The sequence below is a fragment of the Leptonychotes weddellii genome, unplaced genomic scaffold, assembly GCF_054177405.1.
Source record: "Leptonychotes weddellii isolate Sample4059 unplaced genomic scaffold, ASM5417740v2 HiC_scaffold_316, whole genome shotgun sequence".
Classification (NCBI taxonomy): Eukaryota; Metazoa; Chordata; class Mammalia; order Carnivora; family Phocidae; genus Leptonychotes; species Leptonychotes weddellii.
The window spans coordinates 1-10,092 of NW_027913395.1; the positions used below are offsets into that span (position 1 = coordinate 1).

Consider the following 10,092-nt stretch of genomic DNA (forward strand, 5'->3'; position numbering starts at 1 on the left):
ACTGCATCCAATGGGGCCTGTTTTTTTTTTTTTTTTTCAGCTCAATCTACATCTCACAACCATGGTGGCTAAAATGGGGTCTAACCCTTGCCATGAGTCTGTGTTTATGCTTTTGGAAGTGTAATGTCCCTGCTCTCTGAGCTATGTTGCCTTCTGCATTGCTCCCATCCTATCTCAGGATTTCTTTCCAGTGCTTACCTGTCATCTGGGGTCTACAGTTTATGTGAGTCTCCTCGTATCCCCGGAAATGGATATCTAGGAGGTGAAGGAAAGATCCTTGCTGATTTATGAGCTGTGTTCATACTGGCATGATGGTAGGGGGTTGGGGAAGTCTCTGGAGTTTTAAAATTTGGGATATATTTCTTTGTGTGTGTTATATTTTGTAAATCTTTTCTCCCTGACTGGGCTTTTCTTTTGTGGTGGAGATTACAGTTTTTATGTAGTTAGATTTATCCATTTTCCCTTTATTGCTTGTCTACTTTGTATCTGTTTAAGGCAAGTTCCTGGTTTCCCTGAGGTTATAAGCAATACCCCTGTTTTCTCCTCTGCTACCAGAGTTTTGTTTTTCACATTTAGCCCTTTAATATGATGAGAATTGAAATGTGACTAATGTGATGCAGGGATCTAAATTTAGTTTTTGTTTTTTTTTTTTTAATTTATAGCCTATTGTTCCAACACTGCATGGGCAAATTGAATAGTACATCCTTTCCCACAAATGCCACCTTTTTTATTTATTTATTTATTTATTTAATTTTTTAAAAGATTTTATTTATTTATTTGACAGAGAGAGACACAGCACAAGAGGGAACACAAGCAGGCGCAGTGGGAGAGGGAGAAGCAGGCTTCCCATTGAGCAGGGAGCCCGATGCGGGGGCTCGATCCCAGGACTCTGGGATCATGACCTGAGCCAAAGGCAGACGCTTAAACACTGAGCCATCCAGGTGCCCCGAGTTTTATTTTTATTAAAGATTCTATTTATTTCTTTGAAAGAAAGCGAGTGAGAGAGCACACAAGCTGGGGGTGGGGGGGCATTGGGAGAGGGAGAAACAGACTCCCCGCGGAGCAGGGAGCCGGATGTGGGGCTCCATCCCAGGACCCCAGGATCATGACGTGAATGCAAGGCAGACACTTAACCGCCTGAGCCACACAGGTGCCCCTATTTAAAAAGTTTAGAGGCAGGTGCTTGTAAAAATCGGGCATGGTAAAACTCAGATAAGAATAAACCCAGAAGTTTTTCAAGCTCACATGATCTGGGATGAAATTCCCTACATTCAGACTCTTATGTCACTCCACAATAAAGATGCCTCAAAGGAAGGGACCCAAGGGATGGTCCAGAGATAGACAAAAATTTAACACACCTGACCTGACTCCCACTTCCCAACAGTCAAAATAATGAAGAAGAGGAGGAAGACAGGCCGATGCTAGAAATCTGAAATCCACTCCTCCTCCTCCCCAAGTACACGTACCAGAACCCAAATGCCACCTTTTAATATTTTCAGCCCTAAATAACTGGGATTGTTTATGAATATTTTCTTTGGTTCTATTGATTTATCCATCATTTGTGGCACCTTTACTCTTGCTGTTTAACTTCCTATAGATTTATTTATATCAAGGAAGTATCCCCTCCTTTGTCAAAATTCTATGCCATTCAAGTTGTATTTTTCTTTTACAAGTCTTTTAGCATCAGCTTGTCAAGTTTTGAAGAGTTCTGGAAGCATTAGGATAAGTTACTGAATTTGCATTGAATATATAAATTAAGAGAAAAGATTAGCAATATTGGTATTGAGTCACTTCATAGAGGAATGGCTTTCTTGCTTTACTAATTCAGCTGGTCCCACAGAAACATTTCAGAATGCTACCCTCTAGATCTTGCCCATTTCTTGAGAAATTTATTCATAAGTGTTTTGTAATTTAAAAAAAAATTTATGGCTCTTGTGAATGGAATTTTTTGTTGTATTGTTCATGTGGCTATTGCAAGTATAAAGGAATGGTATCGATTTTCCTTTTGTTAATACTGTACCCAACCATTTTTATGGTTTCAGTGTTACTCACGTGATTCTTCAGAGCTGGAATGTTTCTCTCTATTTTACCATTTAAGAGTTAGCTGAGGGCGCCTGGGTGGCTCAGTCGGTTGAGTGACTGCCTTCGGCTCAGGTCATGATCCTGGAGTCCCGGGATCGAGTCCCGCATCGGGCTCCCTGCTCTGTGGGGAGCCTGCTTCTCCCTCTCCCCCTCCCCCTGCTTGTGTTCCCTCTCTCGCTGTGTCTCTCTCTGTCAAATGAATAAATAAAATCTTAAAAAAAAATAAAAAAAAAATAAAAAAAAAGAGCTGAAATTCTAGCCTCCTTCACAGATGTCTTGCCTGAAAACCCTTTTCCTTAACAATTTCCCTTTTCTCTGGAAAGACCCGGTCTATTGACACAATTAAGGTATTCGTGCTATCTTTATTGTTTCATAAATGTTTTCTTTCTGGATGAGAAACTGCATGATGACAACCACATTTCAAAACTTTTCTCTTTACACACATGATTTAGTGATGAGATTGTGATTTTCAGGAAATACTTGATCTACTAACAATTCTTCTACCCATATAACTGCTATTATTTTAGCATGTTAATTATTATATTAGTTGGTTCTTAGGATTCCAAAAAGATTTACAAAGAACACATGCTTTTTAAAAGAATCTACTTTTTCCAGCTTTTGAGGAGTCATCCAATAATAATAGCCCAAGATAATCATTCCCCAGCTTCACAGTGGCTTTTATGGGAAGAATTTTGGTGCGAGCAAAATTTTCAGAAGTCCGTCTTTTTAACCACACATTCTCATCCAAAAAAAGTGAACAAGAGTCGTGGATTAGAAGCTGTTCAATTGCCTGTGCGGTGTCATTGGTCCTGGATGTCATCCAGCCTGGGGCATTTGTCCTCATAAACAGAGGAGGTTTATGAGTCCAAGATTAGGGGGTCAGATTTTGCCCATTACTGTTATTTACATTCACACTGGAACTGATTTGTTTCCTGTTTCTTTTCCTTTAGTAGTATTTACATTGTGGAAATAATCTGGCAATAAAGTTTCTTGAGCATTTTATTTTTTTAAAATTTTTTTTAGATTTTATTTATTTGAGAGAGAGAGAGACAGAGATAGTGAGAGAGCACAAGTGGGGAGGAGAGGGAGAAGCAGGCTCCCCACAGAGCAGGGAGCCCGATGCGGGACTTGAGTCGATCCCAGGACCCTGGGATCATGACCTGAGCCGAAGGCAGCCGCTTAACCGACTGAGCCACCCAGGCGCCCTCTTGACCATTTTAAATCTAGCCAGTGGATTCTGCTTTCTCTGGAAAGAGGGTGGCTGATTTTGCCCTGCTCCATGCTCCCATTTCCCAGTCCAGTTCTCCGTGCTGATCTGTTTGCCTGTAGCTCCTCCTCAGCTGACTGTTTCTAGGAGACTGGATATTTGTATGAGCCTACCTTTATATTACACTTGGGGGATTAATTACCAAGTACAAGCCTATAAAGAATCTGGAAGAATGTAAAATGCTTTGGTGCAGGCTTAGCGGAAGGGAAGTTTGAATCAACTTCTCGTCATTATGATAACGGGGTTAGAAATCACACTTCATATGAGATTGGAAGTGACTTTAAGATGAGTTTCTTTATCTTCTTCTGGAGGGATCATGAATGTCTCATTCTAGTTCACTTTATGGGCATAAGGAATATAAAATTCAATCCTTCAAATTAGGATTTATATGTATGTGTGAATGTATCATCTTAAACAATGTCCATGCCCTGATTTTTATATCTCAGAAGTTCTTTTTCTTACTACATGCATAAACTAATAACAAGGCCACAGGGAGGTGGGTTACATTAAAGGTTGGAGGAAGAGTCCCAGAGGGTACCTGTTGCATTCTTCCCAGGAGCCTTGAAAAATAGAGAGACTGTCATTCATCTAGAAAGAGAAAACAAAAGAAATAAGAATCTCCTGGTTGTATCTTCCAACCCTGTGTTAATGACTAGGAAACCCATCACTTAGGTATTCTCCGTAGATACCCAAAAGAGTTGTATGAGTTTGTGGGTAATTGAAATATTTTGTATAATATTTTCATTTTAGAATCAGACTCTGGTGTGAATTTTATGCCCTTGCTTGACAAGCACACAGGAGCTTGGTCCTGAAATTTGCATATTCTTGAATGTTCATGCTGGGCCTTGTAACTGAGATTTACAAATATTCCTTTTCAGCTAGGCAGCCAGAAGCAGGAGCTCCTGGAAGTATAGCTTTGGGAAAAAGAAAAAAAAAAAAAAAGAGAAAACATCCTACATGACACGGGATGAGAAGGACTAAGAGTTTTCTTCAGCAGCCACACCACACAGGGATTTTGCATTCCTGTCAGATTAAAAAGAGACCAAAACAAATGAGTGAGCCGATCGCATGGGGTGATTAGTAATTCTCTTCCATCGGAACTCCTGTGCCTTGCAGAACCCCGCTATTGGGCTGCACGCTATTTTGCCAGATAACTCTTCCTCTTAATTGCCGTGTTTGTTTCCTTCAAGACCGGTTCAGCCTCATTGTTATGCTGCTTGTTCTTGGATGCTTCTGCTGCAAGGTTGCTGTAATACCCTCAACTATGTGTGTCCATCGATGGAGAAGTTGTCCTTTCTCACAAATGGTGGAATAACTAAGCTGGGGTGTGCGGAAGAGGTCTTGCCGGTTCTACATTGGAAACCGTTGATCTGCCTGTGTTCAGGCAGGAGTGAAAACAGCATGGTTAGTTCCTGGGACAGTGATACTCCCCGTGGGGCTTGCCGTTGACTTCTGAGTGAACAGAGGAAGGGCTGCTGAGCTGCCAAAGGGAACGGGGTCCACTCTGGAACAACCAACATTGTGCAGAAGTTAGAGGGGGAAAGTTACAGGTACAAAAGGGCTTTCCTCTTGTTCTTTTAAGCCAGTTCTGAGCTTTGATATAGGCTTTGCTGTCAGAGATTTTGCTAGTAGTCCAAAGGAAAGTCCTATATTTGCCTAGGATAAAAATGAAGCTTCCTGTTAAGGACACAGAGTTCTGTGTTTTCATCAAGCACCTGGTGATCTGATTCTTTTCAACTTGGCTCTCTAGACTACTATTTATAGAAACCAGAACCATCTCTATAGGGTCCTAAGGTGTCAGTCCTAACTCAGTGTGGAGGGCTATACTACTTTGATTTTCCTCAGCCACTTTTCCAGATGGGAGCTGCTGGGAACCCGAGGAGAAGCCCACACTTTCCCGTTAGATATAAAATACTCCTATTGTGCTGTACTCAACTGGACATGCAAAAGTGATAGGGTGACACTCACTGAAATAGTTGATGGCATCAGACTCTGAGCATCTATGTTAAAATCACATCTTGTTTATCTGTGTTTCACACAGAGCAAACACCCAATAAAGATTAGTTTATAAATATATAAGCCCTCAGATAAAAAGGCAATAATTATTTTGTGTCGAGTACAAAGCCACTGTAATAAGTGTGACTTTGATGGAAAATATGTAGCAAAACTTACAAGTTTGAGCCTTACCCCTCCAGGAATAATAAAACAGTAAATAAAGTGGGCATGTTAGCTTCTACATTATATCTAAAAGTTAAGCTCTCCCAGGGTTTGTGAAGTCTAGGTTGAATATGAATGAAGACCACCTGAATGAGAATAAGCAAAGGCTGTTTATTCAGATCTTGCTCTAGTTCTAGCAAGGGGATCGGCCACCATCACTTGGGTTAGCAGAGACTCAGAGGCAGGCAGGGGAGAGGAGATGCTCTATAGGAAAAAAGGGAAGGCTCCCCGTATGCCCTGCTTGGGTGTCAACCCCAGGGAAGCTGCAGGTGGGCTAGCTGGAAGCAAGCATCCGATGTGATTGGTTCCATGTGCATATTTGGCTTTCTCTGACTGGTCCCAACAATTGGCGTAGCTGTCAGTCATGAATCAAGTCCTGCCTAGTTAGGGTGGATTGCTGCAAGTAGATTATTGTTTGGTTTCCTGGACTGTGCCTCGAGATAATGGTCTGAATTCCTACAAATCTGATGTGCAGATAGTAGGCTAGCTTTCAGGATTGGTTATTGCAGAGAGTGGGTTGGTTTCTTGGACTAGCCGTTGTAGGCTGGAGGCTAGACTTCAATTTTTATGTGTGGTCTGACCATCGTCCGCTTTTCATGGTGTTGAGACTGAGACAGTCGTGCTGAGTCCAAATATTTGAACCATATGGAAAAACCTTTACATTATAGGAGTAAAATTAGCCAATTGTTGGTTTTTACAGTTATCATTTTATTGCATGTCATTTCAGTGCACTGGGCAGATACAGATGAAGGTTTGTGGTAGCTCTGCACGGAGGGAGTCTGGGGACACCATTTTTCTAACAGCATTTGCTTATTTGAGTCTCTGTGTCACATTTTGGTGGTTCTCACAATATTTCAAACTTTTTCATTATTATTATATTTGTTTTGGTGACCTGTGATCATTATGAGTCACTGAAATCTCAGATGATGCTTAGCATTTTTTAGCAATAAAATATTTTTAAATTAAGGTGTGTACATTTTTAGACAAATGCTGTTACACACTTCCTAGACTACAGCAAACTTTTATATGCACTGGGAAACCAAAAATTCATTTGACTTGCTTGATCGTGTTAGGTGTTTGACTGCAGTGGTCTGGAATTGAACCTGCAGTATGTCCGATATTTGCCTGTATATGAAAAAGATCTTTGTGCTCACACAGCTTTGTAATACTCTTGAAATGCAGTGATTCTGACATTAATTTTTAGGAGCTCTCTAGGCCATAATTAGAAATGTTCACCTGAAAGAGAATTCTCCAAAGTGACAGTGAAGGAGTGCAATTTATTTAGCTTTGCAATTAGAACAAAAGTGATTCCTAAGGACAACAAGGGTGATAAATCATTCCAGAGCGACATGTAGAGTGATGCAAAAAGTGAGAATAAAAAACATCCTGGAAGAGAAAGTCAGGAGAAGTGCAGGTGCCCAGGGGTTACTGCAAAATGAATGAGTGCCTGGAAGATCAGGTGTGCGATCAGACCCCATACCAACTGGAATTTAAAAAGACCAGTGGAAAATTACAACAGCATAAGAAATAATTACAAGGAGAAGCCTTGATCACATTAAAAAGTGTATAACAAGAAAATAGCTTGAAGTCTGAGGCATATAATGAAGCAGATCCTTTATCAAGGAAAATGCTAAAATGGTAGTATGCTTTGTGGAAAATACAGGATTTGAATATGGTCATTTGACTAACGATTGAGGGCTTCTCATTATGAAATAGATGAGAAAATATTTTTTTCTAGTGAGAGCTTTGAAGGAGCAAAGCAACTACCAGTTTAGTGATGATCAAAATGACACCAATATAATAGAAGAGGGACATAGAAAATAAACCTCCCCAGGCTTATGGAGCTTTTAATTTCCATCCAGAAAATTGAGCTTTATCAGTGGATGCCATTGTCATTATAAGGCTGTTAGTTGCATTTGTGAAGTTTCTGGATTAAAAAAATTGGGCTGGTGATTCTATATTTTTGTATCCACTTTATTTCATTTCAATACTGAATTACTTTCAAAGAGGATACTTTTATTTTTGGTAAGATGTATGAATAAATATAGAGAATAAAATCAATCTCATTTTTACTATAAAATCTTCTCTCTTATAGTCTGTTCTGGCTGTTATAACAAATATACCATAAAGGGGGTAGCTTATGAAAAATGGAATTTTGGGGTACCTGGGTAGCTCAGTTGGTTAAGCATCTGCCTTTGGCTCAGGTCATGATCCTGGGGTCCTGGGTGGAGCCCCAGGTCAGGCTCCCTGCTCAGTGGGGAGTCTGCTTCTCTCTCTCCCTGTTGGTGCTTTCTCACTTGTTCTTTCTCTCTCAAATAAATTTTAAGAAATTAAAAAATAATTCTTAAATAATGGAATTTTTGTTTTCAGTTTTGAAGGTTAGAAGTCCAAGATCAGGTGCCTGCCGATTCCGAGTCTGGAGACGGCTCTCTTCCTGGTTCATAGACAACCATCTCACATTGTCCTCACAATGTGAGTCAGAAAAGGACAAGGGAGCTCTCTTGTAAGGGCACTAATCCCATTCATAAGTGCTCCACCTTCATGACCTCATCGCTTCTTAAAGGTCCTATTTCTAAACACCATCACATTGGGGGTGACCGTCACATATGGATTGGAGGGGGACCCAGACATTCAGGCCATGACACTCTCCAAACATCTTCAAGACCTGGGCAAGAGAAAAATCCCAGATATTACAATATAATAAATTGTTTCCACTATAAATGTTACTATATGTGTTAAAGCAGATTTGGAAATCTCTATAAATGTTACTGTGTGTATTTTTTTGAGCTTTTGTATTTGAGTTTATTCTTCATTTAACTTTTAAAACACTACGATAGTTGAATATTAAAACAAAAACAATAGCGAGTAGTGAGCTATGATTATAGTCCTTCACTCACTCACTACGACATATAAAATGTCAGCTGTGTTATTCACTGGCCCCATTAAGAGGCCTGACACTGAACACCACCCCTAGGATGAGGTTCATCCTCCTCATATGCTTCCCCATTGTAATGGCGCCATCTTTCCTGATTTGGACCAAAGCCCACCAGTTCTACCTGGTCCATTTCATCACTATCTTCTACTTCCTTTGTCTCAGGTAGGAGTTTTTCTGGCAGAGACAGCTTATCAGGAGCGAGAAAGCCATTCTCAGGAAAGTTTACCTTCAATTCAATGATTAGGCGACTCTTCTCATATGGTCTATGATAAATTAGCATGCCTTCATCTAGCACACACTTGATATCTCCATGCTTGACAATCTGACCTGGATGAGAGGTGATGTGATGGTTTGGTTGTCAAGAGTAGATACTGGGTTTTGAAAGCTGCACAGTGCTTCAACCAGCTGTATGTCCATACCCATGAAAAGGTCTTCTTCTAGATGAGTAAAAACATCATGGTCCTTCTGATCTAAAACAGTGATAATATTTCCTGGTTCCAGTCCTGGTTCCTGGTCTCCTTCACCATAGAATGTTGTCTTCTGGCTGTGTTTCATGCCTTTATCAATATGAACTTCTAGAATCTTCTTCTCTCAAATGATCTCCTTCCATTGCAGCTTTTACATCTATCTTTAGGACTGATCCATTCCCTGTGGCCCTGGTGCTCCATGCACACAGACTGAATTTGCTGAACCATTCCAGGTCCTATCTGATGAATGCTTATTTGCATTCCAGTACCTCGGCAATTGGGACAACATTCTACCACTTCTTTCTTACTACCTTGGCCTTCATATCTGTCACAAATCACATTCTTTTGCAGAACTAGATTTCTTGTACTATTATATAAATCTTCTAAGGTGACTGAGAGCTGATGCACAACATTTTTACCTTTCCTTTCTCTCCGCATCCTTCCTCTTTCTCCAAAAAACATATCAAAGATGTCCGTGGGAGAAGGAAAAGCACCACCGGCTCCACCTTCTTTAATTGCCTGTTCTCCTCCTTTATCCTGTAATTCCCTTTTCTTTGCATCACAGTACTTCATAAGCCTGAGAAATCTGTTTAAACTTCTCTCCTTCATTTGGATTTTTATCAAGGTGGTACTGCAGGGCCAGTTTCCTGTAAGTCTTTTTCAGTTCTTCCTGGGTGGCATTAGCTTTGACCCCCACAACATCATAGTGAATGGTTTCTTTCACCATCTTCTATAGCTGGTGAGGGGGCTGAGGCCAGCGTGGGGGAGCGGGAAGGAAAGCCCTGCTGATTGCAGCTTGGGCAGGCACTACTCCTCTGCTCCACACGGAGCGTTCTGGAAAGTTGCAGTTACTATGTGTATTAAAGGGGATTTGGTAAATACAGACACATAGAAGAAAAATACTAATGAAAAATTGTATCATTCAAATAAAATCTTTTTTTTTAAAGATTTTATTTATTTATTTGACAGAGAGAGACACAGCGAGAGAGGGAACACAAGCAGGGGGAGTGGGAGAGGAAGAAGCAGGCTTCCCACAGAGCAGGGAGCCTGATGCGGGGCTTGATCCCAGGACCCTGGGACCATGACCTGAGCCGAAGGCAGATGATTATTGACTGAGCCACCCA

At 40.7% G+C, this 10,092-nt stretch overlaps 1 pseudogene; it reads right to left on the reverse strand.

Annotated features, from left to right (window-relative positions):
• Positions 1-8,160: 8,160 nt before the first annotated feature.
• On the reverse strand, positions 8,161-9,695 carry LOC102726036 (dnaJ homolog subfamily A member 1 pseudogene; annotated as a pseudogene).
• Positions 9,696-10,092: the final 397 nt, after the last annotated feature.